The sequence below is a fragment of the Protopterus annectens genome, chromosome 3.part0 (assembly GCF_019279795.1).
Source record: "Protopterus annectens isolate FY-2018-M chromosome 3.part0, PAN1.0, whole genome shotgun sequence".
Lineage (NCBI taxonomy): Eukaryota > Metazoa > Chordata > Ceratodontiformes > Protopteridae > Protopterus > Protopterus annectens.
In genome coordinates, this window is record NC_056731.1 from 1,519,271,846 (window position 1) to 1,519,296,738 (window position 24,893).

The 24,893-nt window shown below is 38.2% G+C and overlaps 1 protein-coding gene and 1 pseudogene across 6 annotated transcripts in view; both read left to right on the plus strand.

Moving 5' to 3' along the window:
- The window catches only part of CHCHD7 (coiled-coil-helix-coiled-coil-helix domain containing 7), a 321,467-nt gene that overhangs the window by 277,282 nt on the left and 19,292 nt on the right, over window positions 1–24,893 (plus strand). The gene's annotated exons all lie outside the window — the stretch shown is intronic.
- Window positions 10,170–11,387, plus strand: LOC122796815 (annotated as a pseudogene).

Below are 24,893 nucleotides of genomic sequence, written 5' to 3' on the forward strand. Positions count from 1 at the left end.
TTCCCACAAACATTCTACTGCCTCTCACTTCTAGTACTTTGTCCTTCTGATACAGTTTTGTCAGAATCAACTAATTTTGCTGGTAGGATTGCATCTTTGCCATTAAAGGTTTAGGTTGATTTTTAATGGCCAGGTTTGGAGCATACACATGATGTGCCCTTTCAGTTAACAACTCCTGCTGTGGAATGCCAGTCCATTTGCTTATTTGTGCTTTCATAAAATTAATACAGTCTGTTCTTTCCATCTTCTCTCGTACAGCAGAAAATCTGTTTTCCCTACTTGCTGTGTCCTCTAATTCTGTTATTTTTTGAAAAATCTGTTCTTGAGGAGTCTATATTCAGCCAGCCTTTTCTTCATTTCAGACTCTGATTTTTTTTTTAGTTTTATCGCCTCATCTGAATGTCTGTTTAAAGTTTCTTCCATTTTTCCAGTGTTTTGTTATTTGAGTTGATGTACTCCATCAGTGTTTCATTTATTTTAATCAGCTCCGAGTACATTTGACTTGTTTTTCCCTCTAGGTTACCAGAAGTCATGTCTTACACCAAAGATGGAGCTTGCACTGCTTTTTGCTGAACAGCTGCAGAATTCTTCCCAGACAGTGTTTTTCCTCACCTTTTGTGATTGATTTTCTTTCAGGTTCTCTGAATTTCTTTTTTGCTGGTATCCAGGCAGTGCATGCACTAGCTAACTGAAATTTACCCCAAATTATGAGTTTACTGGCTCTCTCTTTTGAGTTTATGTTTTTACACTGGGAGAGCTGAAATGAGGCTGTTACTCAACGTGCAGCCATCTCGGAAGTTCAATGCTAAGTATAAATTCTTGATCAGACTTGGATTCCAGATGGCCATGGATAAAATACCGAGTGACTACCATTTTTGTGTGATTTGAGGTGATGATATGTATTTGCTTGTACTGAAATTTTTATTTTTAAAAAAACAGTCTCTATGTATTTAAAGCAAGTTTTTGATTTGGTTTGTTTCAAATTATTTTGGTATAAAATAATTGTCTGGAGTTTCTGTTCCAAGTGTTTTTTTTCAGCGGTTTAAAATGTATTAATGCACTTAAATATTAAGCACAATACTGATGAAATAAAATAAGTTAGTAAAAGCAAGTGTTATTCTGTGCCATATGTGGAAAACAAACAAGTCTTCAAAAACTGTATGTTATATGAAAAATTAAAGTTTTAAGGGTCCTGTTAAGTGAAGCAATCCTGTAGCCACTGAGGCAGGATATTCTAAAGGTGCAGTGCCTGAAATAAAAAAAAGGAATCCAATCATGAAGGGTCTAGATTCACTCTAATAACATCCAGCAGCCCCAGATTGGTAAATTGCAAGGCCCTGCCCACTTTTAGTGGAACCAGGGCTCCTTTCTTGTAAGATGATCTCAGATTATGTAGAACTGCGTTTACTAATACCACATTGTTAAAGGTTACATGACAGCCAGTGCAGACTCCACAGAACATGCATAGTATGTTGGTAATGAGTGCCAGATAGTAGCTGGCCTGTACAGTTCTATGCAAATTGCCAAATGTCTAGTTCAAGATTAGGCAGCCTCAAGTAAAAGGAAATGTTCTTCTTTCTCACTGTTGCAGTCACCTGTGGGTAGTGTCCTGTCAAGAACACAGTGTATGGCCAGCTTGCTAACACTGTAACTCCCTTCTTGCTCACACTGGCTGTTCCCTTTTGGGAGGGAGGTATATCAGCAACCAGAGTCTGGAAAATCTTCAGTATTTTCCTGTCATCTGAAGGAAAAGCATCTTTCTGGCTCCAGAGGTACAGCAGTCTTTCAAAAGCTTCTTGCCTAACAGATAATACCCCTTTTGGTGGACCTCTTCCTCTTATAATTTTTTTATTGAATATTTTGTGGTATTATTTTTAATATACCTTAATTTTAAAAAGAACAACTGTTGGTATTCCACTTTAAGAATACTTGCTTCTGTTGGGGATTATATGTGATTCTGCTCTATTTACTTGGATTATTTTTTAATTTTAAGTGAAAACTGTGATTTTTTTTTTAATGTTAAGTATTCAGGCTGTTCTTTTACAGTTGGAGCGTACATTTTCCATGTTTGTTACTGATTTTTAACAGAATTAGAACATTTTCTCATTTCTGAGGTAATAAATGGTCTGAGATATTTCTAACTGTCCGATACAATTTTCAGTGCACTGTATGTGTTTACTAGTTTGGGGAAGAAAAGTGTGCTTGGTGCTTAAAAGTGAATTCTTACTGTTCCCAGTGATACTGAGCTTAGTGTACTTAATTACAGTTAGATAATTAGGTTTATTGTCTGGCTGCAGTATTGATAATATTCCCTGTTCTGCTTCTTTCATTCTGCTTGTACCTAAAAAGAAAAAAAAACATTTACATTTTTTTCCTCATGATATGGTTAGTGACTGGCATGGCTAAAAATGTTTCCACAAACCAGTTGCTTATTACCTCGACTCCCTCTGGTGTAGCTGTAATGGTCACTATGTACAGGGGGTGAGGCGCATCCTCAGAGGCTGTTTCAGTACATGATACAAGTATGGAAGAACCAAACACTTTAGGTACAGGGGTTATCCAGGGATTGCCATTGTAGTGATACTTCTAAAGGAAAAAAACTTAATTACAGCAGATGAACAGGTTGTTTCGGAATACAAATCCAATATTATATATTTGGCTAAGAGTGTTTTCAGTCAGTCAGTTATGGGGGCTGTTTCCTTTTCACAGTTCTAGTGCAGGTATTGTTAGTGAACAGAATGTGTTTTCAGAAGATAAGGATTCTGATAGTAGCATGGCTGATTCTTCTCAGGAATCCATCACCCAGAACTCTGACAGTTCATATAGTGAACCTGAAGTAAGTCATAAACAAGTTTTTCCTTTGTTGAAACTCTTCCTGGACTCTGGGATGTTTTTGCTTGAGAGCAAACGGGGGCTGTTCCAGAACTGGGCAGATCAGATTTTATGATCTATTAGAGAATGTGGTTCCTAATTCTGCACCTGTTCCTCTTATTTTGCCAGTTCTTGAAGACATGTTTAAAGTTCCTGACCCACTGGTTGTCATTCCAAAGAAAAGCTGGCAAGTAGTATAGGGTCTCTCCAGATTATAAATGTCTTTAATCTCAACTGTCAGCTGATCCTACTGCAGTAATTTCAGCAGCAGCAGCTAACAAGAAATATTTGTCCTCCAACCCAGTACCCTCTGATAAGGAGGGCATGTGGTTTGACAAACAAGCTGTTTCTACAATGTTAGCCTTTAGAATTGTGAATTATCAGAGCTGTATGTGGAGGTTTGTGTTGAAATGTGCATATAGTGTGAAAGAATTTGCTGCTTCATTATCGAAAAGGAAGGTCATATCTGAATCAGATTGTTTGTAACCTGACTGAAGTTTCTAAACATGCTCTGAGAGGTTTTTTGTAAAGTTTTTCCATTTGCCAATAATTTGAGTGCTTTTATTCATCATGCTCTGAAAAGCGTGTATGATGGTGCTGACACTGTGTCTAGAGCTTCTGCATCTTCAGTGGTGTTGAGATTTGTTTGGTTACATAATCAACATTTTTCTGTTTATTTGAAGTCTGAAATTCTTAGTTTTCTACACAGATCCTGAAACATTGGGATGACATAGGTGAACTGATGGATGGAGTCCACTTTTCAATTATTTAGAGTATAGAACAAAGAAAAATTACAGCCTAATAACAAGCAAACCCCAAAAAGAACGTGACAGGAGAATAAATCTTCCAAACCAAATAAAACAAAGTAACTTTCTCAAAAAGAGTCAAGCTTCAGCTACTAATTGATTATGCTGGAATCTATCTAATCACCCTACCCACACCTCCTGCCTCAATTTCCCTACCTATCTCACACCAACTGACCTTCAACCCCTTAGTTTGGGATCAGACCATTTCAGACAGATGAGTGTTGAAAGTGATTCAGGAAGGATTCACATGGCAGTGGGTGGACTCCCCGCTTCCTTTGAGGGGAATTCCCTCATATCCAGTAAGCCAGACACACCTGTTTCCACCAGTGCTACAACATATGTTAGAAGCAGTGGTCATAGAATTTGTACCTGCAAATCACATGGGCAGAGATTTTTATTCCAGGATATTTTTGGTACCAAAGGAGCACAAATGGAGACCTGTGTTGTATCTGTCTTTTCTCAACCTTTATGTGAAAATTCCAAAACTCAAGATGTTGATCCTACAGTAAATGCTTGGACTGCTTCCAGACCATTGTCTTATGATTGCAATGGATCTCAAAAATGCTTACCATCGCATACCCATTGCTTACAGTTTCAGGAACTTTCTAAGGGTTGTTGTGCCTAGAACACATTTTCAGTACTTTGCTTTAACCTTTGGGCTCTCCACTGCACCACAAGTGTTCACAAAGTACCTAACCCCAGTAGTGGCTCACTGCAGATTGCATTGCATCCACGTTTTTCTTTATTTAGATGACTTCATAGGTTCATAGGTTGGTACTAGGCTATCGGCCCTAGGGCCTATACAAGCCTAACCATATCAATTCCCTGGCTATTTCTTCCCAGAATATTTACTTCCCTGGTTCCCTGTCTAGCAGGGCGACTGACATAATCCCCGGGGTGAATTTCCTATCTCCCATCCAGTCGTCAAGGTTCCTTTTGAAGAGGGCCAAAGAGGCGCTCAACTTGACATGTATGGGCAGTGTATTCCAGAGTATGGGGAGTCTCTGGGTCAGGAACCTATCAGTTCAGCATGTTTTGTTCATTGTGATGACTGGATTTAGATCCCTGGAGCGTGTAGCTCTGAGGGATTGGGATTTCTTTAAGTGTAGCATGTCCAACAGCACTGGGTTTGACATGGCCTTGTATGTTAAGCAGAGATCACTTCTGAATAGGCAATATGCGACAGAGTATAGCTGGAGTATTTTTAGGTGGTCAGTATAGGGCATCTGCTTTAGGCCTGCTTGCTTGTTTTTGCAGAGTCTTCTCCCAGATGTTTGGAGTCCTTAACAAAGATGTCCAACCTCCTTTGAAGGTTTATAAACTGAGATTTCCCTTGAGTCTACAAAAGTCATGTCTCACACCCTGTCATGCAATTGTCTTATGGGTGCGTGATAGATACAAACAATAGGTCTTCCCTACAAAAGAAACTCAAATAATTTACCAGCAGATCTTTCAGAGTTTTCCTCAACAGCTTCAGGCTCCTGCAAGAGAATTTCTCAAGATTGTAAGGCTTATGGTTATGGCATCCATGATTCTCATGATACCACTTGCCAGATTACACATGAGAAAAATCCAATGGTACCTAAAAATAAATTCTTGGACTTGCACCCCTTGGACAGTCAACTTCTGGTAATGGGGTTTGTAAGGCGAGAATTGCAGCAGTGGAGGGATCAAATGGCTCACAATCTAGGACTCCCTTTCTCTCTTCCAAACCTAGTTCATTCTATCCAGACAGACTGCTCCAATTATACTTGGGATACAGTTTCCATGGAAGTAAAAGTGCAAGATCTGTGGGGATCTGCTGACAGATCAAAGCACATAAACATCAAAGAAATGCTAGCAGTGTTTCATTTGTTGAAATCTTTGCACCATCTATGGACTCCTGATCCTTTACAGGTGGTGATAGACAACACCACAGTGATTTGGTGTCTCAGCAAACAAAGCTATACAAGGTGAGACCATCTTTACTGGTTTGCAGTGATGACTTGGGAGTCGTCTCTTCAGCATTCTCTAACTCCTCAGGCCTTCTACACTCCATCAAAGCAAACATTGTTGCAGACAAGACAGCAGATCCCAGACAGACTCTCGTGTGGAAACTCAATGTTCCAGGACTTGATCTAAATGTAGGAGACTCCCCAAGTAGAGCTGTTCACCTGTTTACAAAACAAACAAAAAATCTGTTTGAGATATCCTTGCAGCCAAGCATGGAGAACAGATGCTCTGTTATTCCCTTGGTCACATTTTCAGTACTGTGCTGAATGTTCCTATATGCTTTTCCACCCTTTCCAATAATTTCCATGGTACATCTAAAGGTTTAGAAAGAATTACCAAAAATCATTGTGGTGGCTGCCTTTTAGCACAGGACAAATTGGTTCTTCCTTCTTATGGAACTGGCTAAGGGCAATTACCATAAGCTTCCTCAGACTAGATCTACTTACACAGGAGAGTGAGAGCTGGATACACCCCAGCCTCAATCACTTACAACTGATGGCCTGGATGATTTAATTGTAAAACCCATTAGGCACCTTCTTTGTGAGGACATGTAGCAGATACTAAAGGAGGCAAGAAAACCTGCTAGTAGAAAGTATTGTTTTGGCACATGGAAGAGCTTTTCTAATGTGTGCCTTGCCAGTTATAGAGATCCTGAAAGGGAGCAGCACCTGTATTTCTCAAATATTTGTGTGAGCTACTTAAAGATGGCTTGTTGTATGCTTCCATCAAAGTGCATCTTGCAGCCATCTTGGCTTGTCTGCCTATGGATTCCCCTCTTTCTTCTATGTTTGTGGTAAATAGTTTCTGAAAGGAGTGTTGCAAATGAGAACCACCTTGCAAACAAATTCCTCCTCTTTGGGATCTAGGTTTTGTTTTAGGAAAAAATGACTAACTACCTTTGAACAAGCCTCTCAGGCTGACTTGCAGTTCATTACTTGGAAAACTGTTTTACTTGTGTCTTTGACATCTGCCATGTGAATGTCTGAGTTGCAAGCTTTCATTGTGAGTAAACCATATCTGGTTTTCCATAAGGATAGGGTTGCATTACACAGTAATCTTTCATTCCTGCCTAAAGTTGCTTCTGAGTTTACCGTGAATCAAGCCATCAGTCTCCCCGCTTTCTTCCCAGAGGCAAAAAAAAAAAACAAGTGAGAACAGATTCTGCATATATTGGACATGCGCAGGCAGCTCGGGTACTACCCTGATAGAACAAAGACCTTTAGGAAGGCTAAATAGCTGTTTTATTCCTATGATGGGACTAAGAAAGGCCAACCGGTATCTAAACAGACTATATCCAAATGGTTGTCCTCTATAGCGGTTTTTTTTTTTTTTTTTGCTATTCAACCATGGTATAACTATTCCAGGCAAAGTTAAGGAACAGTCTACTAGGGCCTTGTCCTCTTCAATTGCATACTGGAAAAGGGTGGACTCAAGACGTATTGTAGAGGCAGCAACTTGGTCCTCTGTTCATAATTTCACAAAGCACTACAAACTGGATTCCTTCTCTGGCTCCAGAGCAGGTTTTGCTAGGACCATTCTCCAGGGGCTGTTGGACCCTCACCCTTATTCCTCCCAGTAGGGAAAGTTCTGGGAATCTACCCATAGACTATTGCAGCAGTGAGAATGAAGAACATAGTGCAGTTTGCGCAAGTCCTACTTAACCATACCAGTGGATGTTCAAATTTTTTCACTACTGCAGTAGCCGCACACACCATCCCCTTTTACAGTTAGCTGAGGTGGGAAACAACTTCCTTTGTTATGGTTACTGCTGCTGTTTGGATGATTTTTATGGTGATTATTGATTGTTGGTTGTTGGCCGCTTTCTTTCTCCAGGCTGTAAAATCCTTTAGATTTACCTCAGTCTGGTTGCTCATTGGCTGCAACTTTTTAGAGGGAAGTATATCAGCAGCCAGTGTGAGTGAGAGGGAGGGAAGTTCGAGCTTGGGCAAACTGGCTGGATTCTCTGACCTTGGCAGAACACTACCCATAGGCTACTGCAGCAGTGAAGAGATTCAAACATCTACTGTGATGAGCAAGTAGGACTTCCAGAGCTGTACTTTGTACTTCTTAGTTTGAGGAGATCAGGACATATATTACTGCACAAGGGTCCTCAGTTAGAAGGAGATGCTTGAATCAGCTTATAGTCTGTGTACAGCAGGAAATCCTGACTACAACTGACACCTGGTACCTTGGTGTAGGTCTGGTGAAATGAATAACTGAGAGCGTAAGAGATTAACCTAGTATTATCTACATAGTACTAATAATGTAACCTAGTATTATCTACATAGTACTAATAATGTAAGCCTCTCCTTTAAATAAGCTATCTAGCATAAGTGCATACGTGAAGAACGGCAAAGGCCTAGTTATGCAGCTTTGTGGAAAACCAGAAATCACAAGAATAGTGAAAGAAGAAAATACTGGACACAACAATGTGTTCCTAATGGTTTATTACACCTTTTGTTAAATGGATCCCTGTCATAAACATTCTTGTATGGCAGGTTGAAACAAGGCTGCCCAGCAATTTTAATTTTGTTTGAAATGTACATGCTGAATGTTAACATTTCAAAAAGGCATTCATTAGTGTGTGAGGAGGTATGCGTGAATAGGTTCATTTCTATAGCCCACCAAGTTTGCATTGTGCTTAGTTTCAAGACCAGTAAAGATAAATTGCAGAGGTATTTGGAGTGGAATGGGAGACTTGCATTGGATGGTATTAAGTTCTTCAAAATATGTGTAGAATGTAAGTATTCTGTTTTTGGGATGTAACATGTCTGAGAAAACATCACATGGCCTTTGGGGAAAGAGAAGACTCTAGAAGAACAGTTGGGAAAGCTAAATTGCTTTTTTTATTATTTAGAGATGTTTGTTGCCATTACTTTTGCATAGCAGGGCAATTTTCTTATTCCTAAGGAAATAGTAAGTGGTTTTGTCCACTGCTATGTATAAAGCTAAGATAGCACAGCTAGTAACATTATTGCCTTATAATAAGAGGTTATGTGGTTTAGTTTTCAGATGAGTAATGTTTGTGCATTTCTTGCTTTTCAATTGCCTCTGCAACGTTAAAGGTTCAAAATAATCCTTATTAGTTTGAGGTGTTACAATATTTCCATCCCTCTTGTTAGGAACGATGGGAGATAATATAGCTAAGAGGAAAATGGCAGATCAGACAAACCCACATGATTTAACAGAGTAGTGTGTGTGTTTTCTATTTTTGTTTTGACATAGAATACATACAGTTACCTATAGTCTTCTGTCATGGAAAAATAAGAAAACACTGTGGTATGGTTTATCAGAATCCATAACTTAATACATAAAATCCAAGTTGCCAGACAAGTGCATGCCTGTCAGATTTCTTGTGGTTTCTGTCTCATGGGAAATTATTTGTTAAAGGGAATTCCCAGGCATATGTATTCATAGGGTCTTTTTAAGCCTAGCCATGCTACCGAAATGAATCCAACAAATGTTGAGGTCCTGTAGGTTATTTTAAGGGGCATGAGTGGTCAAGCATTTATAGGCTGTCTCTGTCCATTAGAGATGTAGGTGCTAGACCAGGGGTAAATTTCCAGTATCCTATCCAGTGGTCTAGGTTACACTTGAATAGGGTTAGGTTATAAACTCTACGTTACATGGAAAGGAAGCCTGTTCCAAAGAAGGGGTATTCTCTGACACACACAACTGCCCCTCCAGCGTATCCTGTTTATGTCAGAAGCAAGGTTTAAGTCCCTGGATCAGTTAGTTCTGATGTTCTTTGTGTTGTGGATATGCAAAACGTCCATCAGAGTGGGATCCAAAGATGCCTTGTATGCCAGACATTGATCACCCATCAGTAGTCTGTAGTAGACAGAGTATAGGGATAGGGCTTTGAAGCAGTGACCATAGGACATGTTTATGACCTGTATTCTTTTTGTGAAGAGCCTCTATCGGCATTCCAGTTGTTTTATGCACCTGATCAGGTATATACTGAAGGGGGGGGGAGCACTGTACTCCATGATACGTCTGATGAGGGCTGAATACAGAGGAACAATAACTTCCTTGGGTCTAGATGCCATATCCTTGCTTATAAGTTGAGCAACATAGAATGATTTCCTTACTACCTTAGGTACATTATAGTTGAAAGCCAGTTTATTGCCTAAATATGTCTCCAAATCCCTGACCTAGTGGGTCTGCTCTTAGGGGTGTGTTATCAGTGAGGTAGCTTCCTGGTGTAGCCAACTTTCCAAAGGGTATGATTATGGATTTCTTGGCACTGAGTTTTAAAACATGGCTCTGGCACCAGTTATTTGTCTGTGTTAGCCCTTCCTGGTGGATATTAGTGTCTTGAGGGGAATTCTTTGACTTTTCCTAGTTTGTAATCATCTGAAAACTTGGTTAGCTAGAGGCCTTTGAGATCGGTCTTGACTTCACGATGTGAGCTCTTAGTGTAGGGATGGGGTGGGAGGGTTAATTTCCCGTTCTTGGGGGTTGTTGTTGCTGTCGCCGAGACTGACAGCAGCCTGCAAAAATGGATGAAGACCGCTATGTGCCTGATGATTTGTCTGTGGAGGAACAAGATGGGCTCTTAAATATTCGTTGCTGAAAAAAGGAACTGATTGATGACATTGAGAGAGTGAAATTTGAAAGTGCTGAAGTCATGACTGAAATAGAAAATCTAATGTGTAGAAGAGAGCAAAACCTCACAAAGAAATAAGCAAATTGCAACGGGGAGAAAAAATTTTAACATGGATCCTAAAAAGAGCATTCAGTTTCTCATAGAAAATTACCTCCTTCAGAACACAGCAGAAGACATTGCCCAGGTTCTTTATAAAGGCAACGGGCTTAATAAAACTGTAATAGGCGACTATTTGAGTGAAAGAGATGACTTCAACATTAAACTTCTTCAGGCTTTTGTTGAACTTCAAGAGTTTGCAGATCTTAATCTGGTCCAAGCATTAAGACTTTCTGTGGAGCTTTAGGTTGCCAGAAGAAGTGCAGAAAATCGATTGAATGATGGAAGCTTTTGCTTCACATTACTGTCAGTGAAATCCTGATGTCTTCCAGTCCACAGATACATGATACGTGTTGTCTTTTGTAACTATTATGTTGAATACCAGTTTGCACAGTCCAAACATAAGGGATAAATCTACAGCAGAAAGGTTTATATCTATGAATTGTGCTATCAATGAAGGCCGGGACTTCCCAGAAGAGTTGCTCAGGAACTTGTATGAAAGTATTAAAAACGAGCCATTTAAAATTCCAGATGATGATGGAAGTGGCTTGACGCACACATTTTTTAATCCAGATCGAGAAGGTTGGCTCTTGAAATTAGGTGGATGAGTATAAATGTGGAAACAAAGGTGGTTCATTCTTACAGACAATTGCCTTTACTACTTTGAATATACTACAGACCCTAGGGGTATAATTCCTTTGGAAAATCTCAGTATACGAGAAGTTGAAGACCAGCGCAAGTCTAATTGCTTTGAGCTTTACAACCCTAACCATAAAGGGCAATTTATCAAAGCCTGTAAAACTGAATATGATGGCAGGGTAGTGGAAGGGAACCATGTTGTATGTAGAATATCTGCCCCTACACCTGAAGAAAAGGAAGAGTGGATTAAGTCCATCAAAGCTAGCATCAGCAGGGACCCATTTTATGACATGCTGGCCACCAGAAAAAGAAGAATTGCAAATAAAAAGTAACAATTGCACCACACAAAGCAGCTTAAGTTATTCCATTGTTGTAGAGCAAACAGCAAGACTGTAAATGCAGAACCACATGAAAAGATAACAGAGACAGAATATGACTTGGAAGAGGCAGTACTACAGTGGTTTGGTTACATCTATACATTCCATCCAAGAAATGATGAGAAAGTGGAAAATACTTAACTGTGCAATAGTAAAATGTACACCCTTGCTTGTAACTATGACCTTTGAAGAGTAGTATTTTCGATGACTGTATAATTGGGTGCATTGGTGGATAATGTTTGAGAATTGATCACTTTGACATTTTAAATTTTTATAAGAGAGCGTTATTCATTTACAGTTACAAACTCTTCCAAAGATTTGGTTAGTAGACTGTGCCGTTTGCTCTGGATTGACAGTTGATTCCCAGTTGGTGTTGGTATGTGCTTTCAGAATGCAATTTTTTTTTAATGAACTATCTCTTAACCTGGAGGAAAAACAAGGGAACAAGGAAGTGCAGTATCTGCCAGCCATATTTGGAGGGTGGCACAAAGGCAGGCATGGCCAATAACAGAAGAAGAAAGAAGATTAAAAATTTAAACTTGGCAGTGGTTTGGAATCACAGATGACTTTGTCCAGATATGCTACTTTTTCAGTATATAGGACTTAAGAACAGGAAAAGACGTAAAACAAATGTTTATGTAACTTTTAAATGTGTAACAATGTGTTAAGAATTCCAGTTTCAAGCAAATCAAACTATTATTAATGAGGCAGCTATAATGGTTTATTGATTTTAATTGGAAAGGGCTTTTTTTAATTTCTTCCAGAGGAACTATCATCCTCCTGTATTTAGTTTAAGTAAATGTATGATGTTTAAATAGCAATACAGTTTACTTAGAGCAACAAAGGATGAATGTTTGTTTCAGCTCGAGAAAGAAACTGTTATTCAAGAAAACAGCCTGATGTCTCTCTGTTAATGATTTCTCTCTGTTAAGTAGAAGTAGATGACAGAAAGGGGCCAACACAGCACAGAGCCTGGAGGGATACCTGCTAGTTACCTGCCACTTTGAAGTGAACTCCCCTATCCTAACTTCCTGAGACCTGAAAGCCGGCTGGCTATCCAGCATATAACTTAGGGGTTTATGTTTAGTTCTGCGAGTTTTGCAGTGCTCAAATGGGGTACTGTATCAAATGCCTTGGCCATGTCAAGGTAGGCAGTATGAGGAGCATGTCAATCCATTGAAGGTGATTTCAGCAAAAGTGAAAAAAACAAAGCCAGTTCACCAAAACTGCCTTTGACAAATGTGGAGATTGTCTTTTTTCTCCACTGTTGTGTGACCTCTGATTTGGTATATGCATACTTCCAAGGGGTGCGGGGGGGTGCAAGAAGGCTTGCCCCCTTGTAAAATAATTGTTCACTGAAGGCGGTTTCTGAGAACTGGTTTTAGTTTGTTTGCATTCACTGAAACTGCCTTTAGTATATGTACTATTTTATCCTCATCTGTTGCCTTGGTGACCTTGAAGAAGTCCACCAAGTTCAGTAGGCATGATCTGCTCTTGACAAAGCCAAACTGAGTTGGATCCAGTGTCTGAAGGCTTCCCATGTCATTATTCATAGTTTCCATGATAATTTTTTCCATGGCTTTGCATATGAGACTAGTCAGACTTATGGGTCTGTAGTTTCCACAGTCTGTAGAAAGTTTGCTGTTGTGTAGAGGGATGGCAATTGCAGTTATCCATCTGCATGGCACAAAGCCTGATGGGAGGCTGTTGACAGGTCTTGTTTCATGCTGTTTAGGAGGCATCCTGGAATATTAAATGGGACCCGTGGATCCAGTGTTCTTGGACTTGGAGAGTGCATTTAGGACCTGCTCCCTAATGATGATTGGGGTGAGTTAGTTTCACTGGTATTTTCTGAGGAGTGGCCGAGAAGGATGGGGAGGGGATAAACTAGAGCCAAATTTGTCAGCCAGTAGATTTGCTGTGTCTTCCAGCTCCATTTGCAATTGGTTCTGTGTATTGTTCTGTACTGTCTTTGAGGTTGTAGACATAGCTTAAAAAAGCCTTATGGTTGTCCTTGTTCTGGGATGCCAGTTTTACCTCAAAATTGGCTTTGGTAGACTTTTATTAGGCCTATGAGTTGTTTGTTTAGACTGATGAGAGATTTCTTGTCCTGCTCTGCATGGTATTTCTAAACTTTTGCCATGACTTTCTCCCTTTGTCGTATAACCTGTCGATGATGGAACTCCATCATGGTGGCTTGTTTTTTGAGGAGGGGGGTGTAGCATTCAGTCATGTTTGTGAGGACCAGGTCCAATATGTTTCCTGTCCCTACGGGGTATGTAGACTATTTGGTCCAGGATATTTTTATTTACAAAGTCGGGGAATTTGTGGGTGTGCATATTTGGGGTTGTGTATGATTCCCATTTTATAGTGAGTTAAAGTTCCCTGTGAATATGGTATTGGGTTGAACAACAAGTGCCTCCAGTTAGTTCAAGCATGAGTTATGAGTTTCATGGATCATAGAAGGAAACCTGTGGTTTGCAAGGATATGGTATGGGACTTTGTTTATAGTAATCAGGACATGAAGAAGCTCAAGCACGTTATCCTGTTAGACCAGCCTTGTGGTGAACTTGTTAGTGATTTAGATTGAGATGCCTCCACCATTCTTGTCCCTTCCTGTGCAGTAGATGGCCTACATGTGTGGAAGACAGTGTAACTCTCCACTGCCAGTGTGCTGTCCGTGGCTTTAAAACATGTCTCAGTAACTGCATGGTGTCTGCATTCTCCATCATGAGGAGAGCTTGGGAGGGAGTGAAGTTTCTTTTTTGGACACCTGGCATTGAGTAATAACGCCTTTAGATTCCTTTTTCTTGGTTTTGATATGTTAGTCTCTCAGCTTGTCATTGCCTAAAAAAGGCAATGTGTGGGAGGACTATGTTTTTAGTCAATTTCTGAAAGCCTAGAGGGGACAACTACAGACTATCCTTGGAAAAGCAACATGATATATCAGCCATATCCTTCCATGCTGACAAATATTGCACTTCTTGGAGTGACACCAGAAACTAAGCCAATTGATTAAAGTCTGTCATCTTGTGTTCATATTGTTAACAAACGAGCTGGTCAAAATGCAAAAAACAAGGAATATCAATTGAAACACTAAGTCCAACAGTCCATAGTAGAACGGAGTATTTTTAAACGTAAAATAATTTAATTAAAACTTGAAACGCTTTTCGTCACCAAAAGTGTGGTGACTTCCTCAGCAATACAAGCTAAGTTAGTGCAACACTTTTAAATCACACAACACAGCACAGCACATGATAAAATGAACCAATCAATAAAGTACTTCATTTAAAGAAATAAACTTATTAGTGACAATAAGTCACATAAATGAAAATCTTAAAAAATGTGTCACTCAATACAAGCTATTACAAGTAGTCAAGTGAACAAAATATAAAATTTATACAAACAAAAACGTCACCTGGTTAAACTTTTAAGTTTTCATAAACAGGAGATGTTACAAGCCTCATTTTTGTTTTTATACATTTTGGTTTTTTATTAGTACAAGGTTGACTCTTCCACACTAGTCATTTCAAAATACAAATAGGAGTATTTAATTATGGATTTTTATGAACATACTGACTTCCTTATAAATAAATAGTAAGTGTTTTATATATATATATATATATATATATATATATATATATATATACATTTATTTTATAAACAATTGTTCACTTGACTACTTGTAATAGCTTGTATTGAGTGACACATTTTTTAAGATTTTTCATTTATGTGACTTATTGTCACTAATATGTTTATTTCTTTAAATGAAGTACTTTATTGATTGGGTCATTTTATCATGTGCTGTGCTGTGTTGTGCTATTTAAAAGTGTTGTACTAACAGCTTGTATTTCTGAGGAAGTCACCACACTTTTGGTGACGAAAAGTGTTTCAAGTTTTAATTAAACTGTTTTACGTTTAAAAATACACCGTCTACTGTGGACTGTTGGACTTAGTGTTTCAAATGGTATTCCTTATGTTCATATTGTCACATTATCACTGGTGAAGGTAGAATGCTGCTCAGTTAGGCTCATACCGGCTTGGGACACCTAGTCTGAGAGCTGTATAATGTCTGTTTTCATATAGTCCAGGGAGGTACAGCTTGGGTCATTTACACCCACATGAACTATGACCGAGTCATACTGGTAACTTTGGCACAATGACTGGAGTGTGTATGTGTGTGTATGTTTGAGTGTGAGTATGATCTGGAAGATCCAGGCCCCCGATAGACAACTATGACTTTTCCCTTGCTCTGTCTGGAGAGTGGGACACCTGTCTGTTTCACAACAGAGTCTCCTGTTGCTAAAATATTAGGTCCTATGGTGGTTTGCATTATGAGCTTTGAAGCTTAAGCTCCATGAAATGTGACTGTTTGTGTTCTGGTGGGTATTGCTTTGGATGAGTGCATCTGAGACTGCTGAGGATATTTGCTGTAGATCCAATTTGTGGAAGGTCTTTGATGCTTATGAAGATTACTTTTAAGTGCCTCAGTATATGATTGTCTGTGTGTCAGATCTATACTGTGTTTGGTGGGTGTAGTGTGTGCATTTCTGACAACCTAGTTTGTATTTTGGGTGTTTGTATACAAGAGCTTTGCCTCCAGTGACGCTGGATAGCTACATCTTTCACATATGTTGTCAGTAAGCATAACACAGTTGCTACATTTCCTCAGAATGTCCATATCAACCAAGCTGGCTGTGGAGATGGCAGAAACATTCACATCCCATCATTACTGGCCTTTTATAGGTAATTAGTAGCAGAGCCGTATCCAGCACTAGGCGATCACGTCAGTTGCCTAGTGCCCACGTTGGCTCGGGGGGGGGGGCCTGAAATAAAATTGTTTATAAATAAAAAAATCCAAAGACATCCGTTTGTAAATAAAATATCCAAAAAACATCTGTAAAAGTGTAGGGTTTTAGGACCGCATGGGAAACTTCTGTAAGCTGTAAGAAAAGAACAGCAAGCCCCAGAAACCTGTAGTAGAATGAGCATTTTAAAGCAACATTCCAAGATACTTTTTGTTTTGATTCTGGTCTTTGTTTACATTTTCAGTCTGGCTTTCTGAGCATGCCCCAGCTTTGGCTATGAGGGTTGAGGGAGGGGTGCTTACAGGAAGTTTCAGTAGTCATAGAGAAATTCCATCTGAAATTGCAGCTCTCAATGAGTCATTCTTTAGTTTCACCTGTGCTTTTATCTTTACAGAAAAGTAGCCTTTCAGGAATTATATGACCTCCCTTGCTACTACCTTGCAGGAAAGCATATGAGCAATACAAAGCTAAAATGTTAGTAAACAGATATTTCTGTTAATTTCATTTCATATTTTATTTTATGTAGATTTCTGAATGCTAGCTAAGTGCTATGATGTTATGCATGGCTGCCACTTGCTCTGTAGAAAGCATCAGAATGATAAAAGTTTTGAACAGTAGCAGAAGCAGTCTTCTTTTTTTCATGTTTTGTTTTTTGATCTCTTAATACTAGCCAAGTGTAATGGTTTTCTGACCTGTTGTAAAAAAATAAATAAATAAAAACAAAAACATGTGAAGCAAGCAGTGGATTCATTTTAAACAGTGAAGTCCAAAGCCCACTGTCACAATGGGGGCTGTACAGTACAGTACCCTGTGATGGTTGTACATACTAATTCTGAGATCCCTTTACTGTGGAGTAAGGGGAATACATCAGGAGAATGCTAAGATTTAGTATGAATTCCCTAAACTGTACTCTTTTGACTATACTGCTTGTTACACGGGTGTATAAAAAGTAAACACGGAGAGTCTTGTGTAACTACCCCCAACACAAACATACACAAAAATGTAATAATCTTATTGTTTCCTAGTGATCAGGGAATGAAAGCTTTGACAAAAACTGTTGTTAATTGTGTTCACCAGAGGGAATGAAAACAGGGCTGCATAAATTAAATGTAAACCAGGAAGTAGGGTTGATGTTACATGGTAAGTGGGTGGTGACAACTGGGAGGTCAGAATTTTAGACTCTGGCATTGTCCCTTTAACATAAACAGTACATGACAATTTGTTAGCTGAGGACTGGAGAACAGGAGATTTGATGCCATCCAGCAGCAGTACTAACTGAAGCATGAGCGAACTTGCCAAAACAGAGAGTACAGCTGCTATAACCAGAGCCTTGGATGGGAGAATGCTTGTGTGTGTGTGTGTGTGTGTGTGTGTGTGTGTGTGTGTGTGTGTGTGTGTGTGTGTGTGTGTGTGTGTGTGTGTGTCTTAGGGATGGCAAGTTGGTTAACTTATTTAGGCTTAAACCCTATACCTTGATTACAGGAGACTAGAACCTGAATCCTCTACACCAAATACCAAACTGTCATCAAGGACTATTGAGGTTCAGTGCATTTTCTAGGACTATTGAGTTTCAGTGCGTTTTAGTTTCTGTGCATTTTCAAAGAATGTTGATCTTCAAGGGAAGAGAAGTCTGTTTTCAATGTGTAACTGTTTTTTTTAGCAAATGGCTATCATCAGTATTTGAAAGCAGTGTTAGTAGCACATCAGGTACATACTTGCCTTTGGTGCAAAAGGCTGTGGGTTCTACTTCCACACCAGGTAGATGGAGTGCTGATATTGTAGTACCCTGTAAAGGGCGATGGGGTGCTGCACTCCTGAGTGTGTTCTCCTTTGGTTGAGATGCCTAGTAACTATGAACCTGTTGCTGGTTTGACAGCCATTCCCTAGTGCAATTTTACCATCTTAACATGTTTTTTAAATGTAACATGGGCAATTTATTCTTCAGTGGCAGCAGGCACTGAATTTCTACGTGAAACACTGAAATGTAAAGTTTGCCAGCATCATCCTCTTCATTAGTTATAGATCTCTTTAATTGGAATTATTCAGATGACCTTTACTTCTGCAGAGATTGTGTATATTGACTTACATTGGTGGATTGTAATAACAGATGTGTAAGTGATCTTTTTTGGGTGAAATGTTCTGTAATGGGTAGCTTTGTCATTACTGGTTCATACATTTTGTTTCATTGCTTACTTTTAAAATGTTCAAACCTACACATTTAAAACACACTAACAAGTGGTGCTATGTTATACGAGTAATATAACTTAGTACAATCAGGATGGTCCATTAAAGAACACATGCATGTATGCAGTGTACTAAAAATGTGTGGAAGGGGCCTATGGTTTGGAAACAGGCCAAAGGTATACTTAATCCACCACTGGCTAGATTAATTTTCTGTGAATGTAGGCTTCGGTGGTGTTTCAATGAATGTGGGTTTCAAGGGTAAAGAAGCTTACTGTTCATGCAAAGTCTGCTATTACCGTGAGCCTGTGCTTTGTTTAGCAAATGGGTGTCATTGTTTGTGCTATAAAATTTGAAATAAACATTTTAAATATTTCTGATCATTGTAGAAGCAAAGAAGAAAATAGTACGCACATGGACAGGTTTGAGCAATGTTTATGGTAACTGAGAAGAAATAGCCAAGTAATGGGACACTGGAATGGCTGGGGAAGGGCTGCCAGTGGAGACTGATCTGTTCCCCCCCTCCTAGGGCCCCATTTGAGCACGATCCAGCTCTGATTAGTAGTATGTTGCAAGAATAAACTGTAATGGGAGCATCTACTACAAAGCACATATGGCCTTCCTTCTCCCTGTGCAAACTAGTTGCTGTTTGCACTACTGAGTAAAAGGGGAGTCCAAAGGGTAGTTTTATAGGACATTTTCATTCATTGGTGTAACCCCCAAAGTCTTTTCATCAAGTATTAACAGTACTTGTGTGTTGCATTGTAACTTGTATCGGTACAGGCCTACAGATACCAAACTCCAGAAAGATCAAGGAGTAAATCAACACAGTAAATAGAAAAACTTGTTGATAAATTCCGTAGCTGGTAGTATGTGCATCATTAGTGGCTTAAGAGATGACTAATGCTGGACTGTCATTATCCTGTAAATTAACTGGGTGAACTAGCAATTGTGTCCATTCCCTCCAACCTTTTTGCTATTTATATTGAAGCCTTTGGCAGCAACAATAAGAGAATCAGGTCTGTGTAGTATTTTTGCAGACAGGGAGAAGGTGAAAATCTCCCTCTTTTCAGATTATGTGCTAATATGCTTAGAAAAAAAATGGATGAAACCTATGACTACATGACTCACTATTCTGACTGCTTAGATACGTTTAGTGCTTTTTCAAGAGATATATAATTATAAAAAATTAAAACAAGACCAATAGCAGTAAATTCTAATCCATCATGATCATTAAGCTGTGAATTTACCTATTGTGGGAGGTAGCACATTTAGGAATTTGGTTAAGTAATACAAAACTTATGTTGAACTAAAAAGAAGACTGAAAGATCATTTTTAAAAATAGGAAATGATTTTTAAAGATTGAAAAATGACAGGACTGGATCCAGGACAGAAGGTGCATGCTTTGCATTTATATTGCCCTTACCAGTATATGTATTTCAGTACTTCCCAGCAGATGCCCTAAATAGTTTTTGGAAGGTGCTGAAAAATGTGATTTGTTTTAAATTATTATGAAGACCAAGTTTCTTGGAAGAAGCTTACATTTTCAAGAAAGCTAGGAGGAATGGATGTTCCAGATCCTTATTTGCAGTATGATGCTGTATAGTTGGCAATAATATATTTATTCATCTAATTTTATGATGTTAAATGGAAGAGGTTAACAAGCTTGAATACTATTAACATGAGAATGTCTGACAGACTATCTGTATGTATTATGGAAGGAGAATAGATCCATTGTATGTGACAAAAAAGTGGTATAGACATTGAAAAGTATTTTAGCTAGTCTAGAAATCAGTCCTTGAATGAAATTGTTGGTGTTTGTCGGTTATACTGAAATGGGACTCCATGGGGAGAGGAGTTTTAAAGGATGTAGGAAGCAAAAATAGCTAATATGAACTTTTGTAACAGTTGTACTACCTGGTCGTCCCAGCTTCAGTAGGAGCTTGGACTGGGTTATTGCAATAAGAACACAGTATGATGGGGTAATGAGTACGGCTCAGACAGTGGGACTTACTTGTTGCTTTCACTGCCTCCAACATTAGTATTCTTTGTTTTGGAAGCAAAGAGACACTAACTGTTATATTAAAATGTTTGGTTAGTAAGGTGTGTAGAGTTTTAAAGGAGATTAGGATAGCGGCAGATCAGAAAATAATACAAGCCTGGGGGAATTCCATTTTTGATGTAGAGACAGATGATGGTATTTTGAAGTGACCAGAAGATACTACTAAACCTAGAAGAAGGAGTTTTTTGCATGCAAGTATTTACTTAAGTTTATAGCACATAAATAGAAGTTTCGAAATGTAGGCATAAATCACAACTATGCAACAGTGGTGCTACAGGAATATGGGAACATTTTGATCATACTTAAAACTGATTGGTTTTGAAATAGAATTATGTAAATTGATAAAAGGAGTAACATTTAGAGGCATAGGTATAACTTGGGTATTATTTCTATTGAGTTGCAATATGGATATTAAATGTACAAAAATGAATGTACAATATTTGTTTTTCTTAATGGCAACTGTGAAAAAAACTATCACAAAGAAATAAAATGTAATACCAATTGTAGTAGTTGTTGCATAGATAGTAGATGAATCAGGTAATAGGGTCATACTGCCAAAAGGATTTCATGGACTACGTTATGCTGCAAGTTGGATGCCATGAAGTATATATAAAGACACACTTTGAAAAAGTGTGCTAAGGATTAACTAACATTATATGTTAGACCTGATTTTAATACTAGGTATGTTCTACAGGTTTGGTAATGATTCTGGGCTCTATCCATTCATTAGGTTTTGTACTTGGATATATGATTACTGTTAGTATTTGGATATTCATTTAACTGATTGATTAAAATGGTCCCCTTCTGATAGACAACACAGTATTTTGTCTTGTGGCTTAAGCTACTGTTTTGGCCTGTAATGTAAAATTTGGTATGTATTTTTGGCTCATGTGTGTGTTGTATTTTATTCCTTATTGAAGTTATAAATTTAAATTATTACTGTTCTATTTTTTACTTAAGAACTAGTGGTGCATTTTATTTTAATATGCCTTTTATTACTGAAATTTACAAATATTATTGGTAAGTTTTTAAAATAAAGAATAAAATGTAAATTTGAAACCCCAATTTATATGATATAATGTTTTTGATGTAAGGCTTTTTGCACATGTATGTTATGCTTATATTGATGCAGGACATTCATAAGAGTTTTAAAAAATGGGCTGACATAGTCTAATGAAATGTAATGAGAATGATACCAGGATGTTTACCTAGAAAACCAAGTAGAGCAGCAGCTGCATCTTGAATAATAAAAAAAAAATAATAATAATCAGTGTTCATATCACAACATATAAAAAGAATAGGTTTGGAATCACAGCAACTCATTTGCATACATCTGTACAGGTAATTTATGTATTTTTAACACTGGCTGCAAAACAGTTTCTCGTGTCATGGCTGAGTTCAGTTTTGAGCCCCTAGACATTTTAATAGGTGTAAATGGGGGATTGACCATATCAATATGATCTTTTGGATGAACTATAAAGCTAAATCAATCTTTTTATGTCAGAGCTCAGCATTGTATGGCCCCCGGGCCACATCTTGCCCTTTGACTGTCCCTGACCAGCCCATGATAACTGCTTTTATTTTCCCGGACTATCCGGAAATTAAACCGATTCTCTAGCCTGCTAAACACTGTGTAAACTCAGGTATTCTGTTTCAAAAAAGAAACAGACTATCATAGCTGAAGTCGGCAGATTTACTATGCTTTTTTTAAAGAATAGCATAGTAAGTTGTCAGAAGGAAGATATTAGGAACATTAAAAGAGGGCAGAGGAGGGGAGTAAATGGGTGGGGTTATGGGAGGTACGAGGGTGCGTCACTGGTCTGGTTTCATTAGCTGCTGCAAATTAGGTCGGAGGAAAGAGAAGGCAAGTTGATATGCTTAACCATTGTTGAAACTTTGATTGCTAGAGAATTTGTGGCTTGACAGGTAAGTATGGATACATGTTAATAACAATGTCATACGTGGTCTCATGTCTGTTGTTAGAGCCATGTGTCTGTTGTTACTGACTGTCTGGGGTATTAAATACGATCTCCTGGATATTTGTATATGTGTATTCCAGGTGTAGTGTAAATGCAGAACTTTTTGACATTTTGTTTTCTTTTCTTAATCACAAGAAGAAAACTGAATTGAAAGAATATTACTTATTTCAGTTGCACCCAACTAATCTTTGAGGCTGTTGTTGTGGCTCCAAGTTGTAATAGTCAGGTAAGAAGATGACCTTTAGCCCCAGCTTCTTTCCTTACTCTGATCTCATTTAGATAGCATTAATTCTGTATGAAAAGAGGGAGAGGATGACTGGGAATGGGCTCCTTTTTTCTTTCATTCTCTAAGATCTAAGAAAAACAAAACAAGGGTGGGACGAACGTGTTTTAGCAATTTTTGTGCTGGCAGGAGTCTTGCAATTAACAGACTCAGACTTAACAGTTCCAACTTCCGCAATGGCTCTGGAACACTATTTTACAGTGTCAATGATTCAGTCTAGTTTTACAGAGCATGCAGTTACTACTGACGTCTGACCGGATTGATTGATGGCGATCATGGGTGCCAGAAGGGAAAAGGCTAATATTTAGTGGTACTTTGAATTTAATTTACCAAGATCACCTGTAAATGAATGTACAGAATGACTAGGAAACATAAATAGTACAGACAAGATAAGGTGCATTTACTATTTATTTACTATAATAGTTTTCCTTTTTAGCAAATTCCCAAAGAAATGTATGGGTTTACCTTTGGTTAGTACTCCATGTATCCACCTATGGCAATGCAGAAAGAAGACTGCTGTGTGGTGAGCCACCCATAGTTAGAGACATAATAGTGTTACTAATCTGATTTTAAAATGAGCTGATGGCTTACTTGTGATGCATGACTAATATGTACTTAGATGTGTTATGTGTTCTGCCTGGCTTCTATATGCAAAATTTACAAAAATATCTTCATCCATACAGGTTTATATGGGCTACCTCTGATACACAAATTGTCCAGCAAGCGGGAATCCTTATATGTATATGCTTAGCTAGTAAAATGCAAACTTGATTCAAGCACAATTTCACATTTTTATTTAAGTCTCAGGTTGTGTTACTTATAAAGGAAAAGGCATCCTTAATGTAGTTAACATTATCTCTGTGTTTTTTTTTTCTGTTTATAACATCATCTATATGTTGTTTGGTAACCAGAAATCCTTCAGTAACTTTTCATTTTTTGTGTAGTTTTTATTTATTCCCTGGTGTAGATTATGAAATTGCACCATTTTCTTCTTATTTATATCTCACATCGTTTCAGCAAAGAATGGCTTGGACTGCATGACAAAAGTTAAGACGGCAAAGATTCACCTTGCGTACCACCCACAGTTTTACATTCTGAGATTGTGGTTAGTAAACTTGTATAAACAGCTAAACTCTTTCCAAAGAGTTGCTTGTTGCAAAATCTTTAATTGAAGAGCAGGAAAGAGTTAATTGCAACAGTACACAAACTAATAAATAATCTCATTTTGGTAAGTGAAATATTGATTTTATCCATGTAACTGTCTAAAAATTAAATAAAGAGTAGAGCTGATACGTTTCTCACTTAGCAAGACTATGGAACAAGGATTTTTAAGGGCCATTTTGACCACTTAAAACCCCTACTTTTTACCTGTTTTTGTTTTAAAGAAAATGAAAGGCATTATCCAGCTTACAGTAAGCACAAATCAACAAACATATTTTAAATTAAATTAAAATGAAGTGCACAAACTGCTTATGGAAGACCACCTTAAAAAACTGCCTCATAGCACTATCATTGTCATAAAACAGAAAAAAAAATCCAACTCATTTATGACATCTAGCATGTTTCATAGTATAAGCCCAAGCTCTGTGTTAGTCTCAGCATTATAAAAAGGGGTCTGAGGGGTAGTCGGTTGCTGGCAGACCTGCTGATGGACTTGAGGCACTGGGTAGAGTTCTGAAAGAGTGAAAAACTTGGGAGAAAAAATGTCAAAAATTGCACCTTATGATATAACAGATGAAGAACTTGAAATAAGAAGCCTACTGAGGGCTTGTTTTGGACAGTTGAAAGAATAGTGGTAATATTCGCTACATTTAAGTAAAAAAAGCTTATTGGTCCGGCCCTCCAAAACAGTCCCAGTTTCTCATGTGGCCCCTTGGGAAAATTAATTGCCCACCCCTGCTTTATATGCATTAAAAACATCTAACAACTGCTTTAAAATTGTCAACATTTAAACTTATTTTACCAATTTTGCAGCCAGTGTTAAAATGTGCCCTTACATTAAGGAGAAATTTGACTTTTAATGAAATTAAAATGGACCTTTTGATAATGCAGCAAGGGTCAGTATGATATTAAATCATTTTATACAGCTTGTCCTCAAGAGGAATGTGTTGAGAATGTAGTGCGTTTTATTTTCAGAAAGGGTTGGCTGTCACAAGTGATGTTGAAAATGGTAAAACAGATATTTTTGTT